Here is a 4,906-nt window from a genome sequence, read left to right on the forward strand (position 1 = left end):
TGTTGACTTTTAAGTACAGCAGAGACGGATCAATTCTCTTGGAGACCTATAACGAAGGAGTGGTGACATTTAACTCTGTTGAGCAAGGCTGACCCCCAGCTCACTCCAGCGCATTCCTCAGGCTGCTGAGGTATTTTGTCTAATGAGAAAGACTCACTGATTCAATTCTCGACCTTTCTGATCAACCCCTCTCTATAGAATCAGAATCAAAGAGGCAATTTTTACCTGTTTTATCACTGTCAGGATAAGCTGATGTTTGCAAAACACTCAGATGCAAGGCCTGAGACACTGGTTTCTAACAAACTTCTACAAGTCCAAGGTACTTAATTACTGAGCATCACTGATTACTGATTCTGACCAAATCTTCCCCAGGGAGAGAGAGGAGAGTGGTGTGAGATGGTCCAAGGCACTGTGCCCTTCTCAGAGCACAAGGAGAAGGGTGAAACAATCCTATCAGTGTAAGTGAACTGAGACTGAAGCAGCTGCTGAATGTTTTCAATGGACTACCTGGTAATGGCTGGTACAATTTCATTAGGGCTTCTCATTTTATTTAATAAAGCATTGGATTATTTTATTTGTAATTCAGCAACAGGTGCAGGAAAACAAAAGGCACATTTCCTGATAGTGCCCACAAAGAGTACATTACTGCCTGGCTGACACAGAGGCGTTCGCTTTGCCATGTGTATTTTTTTTTTTTTTTTTTTTTTTGTATGTGAAAATCACAGAAAAAAATTGTTTTGTGATAAAAGACTTCTGAGAGAGGAATTACTTTTAGAGTTAGCAACAGCACTGTGCAAACAGTTTCAGTGCAAGTTGAAGTAAAGAGGGAACTAACAATACTGGGTTAAACACTGATCCTGCTTTAGATAAAGGTCAAAGACTTTCTGCAGGTGGTAACAACCATTAATCCTCATCATGTACAACAGAAGGCAAACACAGGAAAGGCTCAGCTTGTGATCCCTGAAAGTCCCCTGTAGCCTGGATCCAGTGAAGGATGGAGGTGCTTAGGAGAGAGACACTGACAGTTTATCATTGCTAATCAATAAAAACACAGAGCAGAGCCCCAGGTGACTGTCACTGGCCTTCACAGTAAATTCTTACTTTCTCTTTCTGGCATGTGAGTGTTCAACCAGTAATTAGTCTGTTTGTTGGGAGTCAGAAGATGGAGTTTTGAATTCTTCACACTGAGGGTGGGATTGAAATTGCATTTCCCCCTTTTTAGCCTCCTTTTAAATTAAAGTGCCGCAACAGCGGTTAAAATTGAAGTCTACCAAGAAGTACTAACATACTAAAAGGTTGCAAAAGATTTTGAGCTCTGCTTTGATGTTTGTGAGCAACACAAAGAGAGTTTGATCACACCCTGCACTCCACATTGGCTTCAGTCTTAATTTTAGTTTTGTGTTACAGTGACCAGTAAACCACAAACTGGGTTTTTAAATTACTGGTATGTGTAATGTAGTTTTGAGGGCTTGGCTCGTACCATCTTTCTTCCAGTTTCCCTGAAAAATTATTTGTGTCAAAGACAAGACAAAAACCCACCAACACTGCAGTGACATCTTGAGCACTAGGAAAGGTTACGTCTTGTGTAGTGACAGCACACAGCAGGGACACAAACCAAGGAAACACCATTCCTGCAAATCCAGCAAGGCTGACACCAGCTCTGTACTGCATTTTCTGGATTTTCACTGAATAAGCAGAATTAGAATTCTATTTAAAAATGCCTTCAAATTAAAAATACTATGGAAATGTGTTTCTTCTCAATAAGATCTTCCTAAGAATGAACTTGTTACTTTTGAGCACCTCAAGTGCTCTAAATGAAGATCTACCACATACTGTCTGTGCTTCTTTTAAAAAGTTCTTGAAAAATAAAACATCTTGCAAATGGGACATCAGTCAAGCATTTTCTTCCTTAAAAGTAAAGTTAGTTAAAAATCAGTTTGGTTACGTAGTTTACTGGTTACATATTCTATTAGTTAAATATTCAATTAAAATTATAAAATCTTCATAAACTCTCTCTCTGAGCCACGCAACCTTTCAGGACCAGCAGCTCCACAACCACTTGCCATTGCAAAACTCGGGTTGCTAATCCAGTGCTGATAAGGCACAAGCTCTGTCAGGGCATTAAACAGGTTCAGCTGGGCTACACCCAGTTAAAGGCACATCCAGGGAAAAGGGGAGGATGCAGGCAAGGCTGTCAGACTGGCACTCATCCCACAGACAAATGTATTCCAGAGAACATTCTGCAAGGACCATGGTCCACTGCCCCTGGCTGTGGGGACCATCCACCTCCAAAGCGAGTCACCCCCAGCCTCTTGCTGCTCAGGAGAGGGAATGTTCATAATCATCTGTGCAGGAGTTCACAGTGTGCAGCTTCCCCCACACATGACACCAAAATGCATAGAAATTCATTTGATCTCCCTGTCTTTGCCCACATGGCTTGAGGTGTCCAAGATGCCAACATAAGATTGCTTGAAATACACAGAGGTGAGATTTAAATTTACTCCCCTGCTCAACACAGTAGAGGGACAGGTTGCAATGAGCTTCTAAAGCACAGCACATCTCCAACAGGAAGAGCAGGGGGAAAGTAAAGACTCAGCTCTAGCTGCACAGGAAGCACAGCCCACACTCCTCTGTGTACAGGAGCTGTATTCATTATCTGCACCTGCCCCTGTCGGAAGGAAACCTCCTGCCCTAAATCAGGCAGCAGCAACATGCAGGGACTCTCCTGGTCCATACTGCTCTTCCTAAGTGACTTCAGAGGCTGCAGTGACCCATGGGGCTGCAGTGTTGAGTTCCAGCACAGCAGGGAGGAGAGGGTCGAGCCCAACACCTGTTCGGTGGGACAGTCTGTTCAGTCACTGCTTCTTTCAGAAATGATCCAGTTAGATTTGAAATTAGAGCTGGTCTTTTTTCTTGTTCTTTTCCCCTTTGTCCTAAAATCCTATTGTTAAGGTTAAGTTGAACAACAGAACCCAAAATATGAGCAACCAGCAACAGGAAACAGCCCCGAAGAAGGAAGGAAGCCTCTATGCAAGTATCTCAGATGACACAGAACCACTACATGAGCTTTTAATACACAGCTTTTACAAGAGATTTTCTGTATTATTTCAGGTACTCTCCTCCTCGAGGAGGAGTCTCCTGTCTAGTTTTCACATACAGCTGCCTTCATGCAAATATAAACAAATTTCTTAAACCTTTCTATTGCTGCTCATGGACATAAATGCAGCCTCTTTGACTAAGCAGGATGGGTTCAAGCCATTATTTAGCCCATGGTGCTTGTCAAGTACCTGCAAGTTTTCCTGTGAAGGAAGAGGCAGCCCCTATCCGACATGGAGTGAGCAGCTCCTGACAGCAAGAAGGACCTGCCAGCACCAAGCCCTGCATTTGATTTCCAGACATCCCATCTTGCACCATCATTTCTCTGGGATGGAAGGTGAGATGCAGCACTCAGGAGCAGAAAACAAGAGTAATCAGTGAGTACAAAGCAAGCTTCCAAACAAGCACAAGGTGGTGGAGGGAAAGGGAAGCTGAGAAGTGCCACAACACCAACAGGGGATGTAATGCAGGCTGAGGGCCACGCTGAGGAACTTCCCCAGAAGGCTCACTGAACACAGAGCCGACACAGTCTGGAGGTCACACACTCACTGAGATTTTTATCAGCAGAAAAAATATGTCTAAACTGTCCCTGTCCCCTCCTGGTTCCTCATTTCCACCATCCACGCATCTCCTCACACAGGCCTGTGCAGAAGTTCCTGCAGTCCAAAAGAGAGACGTGAACAGAAACAAACCCAGACATACAAACAGTTCATTTGTTCCCACTGGGAAAATCACTTTCACTGGTTTGCCCTGGGTTAGAGCTAAACAGAAGATGACTATGAAATCATCAGTATTCACATACCTGTAGGTGGACTGGGTGCTCAGAAGGTGCAATACCCCTCTCAGGTGTAAACATTTTCTTATTATACTACAATTTGTGCAACAGTGCTAGTAAACACTGCGTGGATAAGTAACTATGGTCTGCATGAACGTTGCTGAAGATTACTTTAAGCTGTCTGGTTGTACAGAGTACTGATCATCTTGTTTTTCCACAAAATCCCAAACCAAACAAACCTCAGAACTTTTTTCCCCCTCAGGTTTTTTTAATCCTTAAGATGACCCATGGAAGAAGAAGAAGGAAGGGGGGAGGAGAGGCGCAAGCAAAAATAGAGGGGGGGGAAATCACAACTTAAATCTGGATTTAATTCCAGAGAGTTAGTTGCTTTCAGAAGTCCTGCCAGCTACTTGATACTTTCGTACACAGAGATACATCAAACAATACCCACCGTGTGGGCACAGAGCTTTCCAAAGGGAGCATCCTGTGCTCCCTGCCATGCAGGAGGACCCAAGGGCTTCCGCTGAAGCCTCCTCATGCCCCACCATTGCCTTTTCTCCACACACACCTCACACATTTAGAACCCAAAATATTCATCTGCCACTTTTATGAGGATCTTGGCATCCCACCATGCTGCACTCGGCACTGGGGCACCATGAGGCTGCTTCACCTCCCACTGCCAAGGGATCAAACACAACACACTGAACCTGTTCTTCAGGGTGGTTGTGATATATGTGCTATGTGTGTTATATGTGCTATGTGTGTTATATGTGTTATTTATGTTTGTTACGTGTGCTAAATGTTATGTGTTATGTGTGCTATGTGTTATGTCTGTTGTGTGTTGTGTTATATGTTACGTGTCATGTGTGCTACATGTTCCAGCTGTTACATGTTATATATGTTCTGTTACATGTGTTATATGTGCAATATGTGTTATATGTATGAGTTACCTGTGTTATATGTGCTATATGTGTTATATATGTTATGTATTACCTGTGTTATGCCCTGTTTTCCCGGACACGAGCCCGCACGGCC

This window comes from Corvus brachyrhynchos, unplaced genomic scaffold, assembly GCF_000691975.1.
Source record: "Corvus brachyrhynchos isolate BGI_N302 unplaced genomic scaffold, ASM69197v1 scaffold162, whole genome shotgun sequence".
Classification (NCBI taxonomy): domain Eukaryota; kingdom Metazoa; phylum Chordata; class Aves; order Passeriformes; family Corvidae; genus Corvus; species Corvus brachyrhynchos.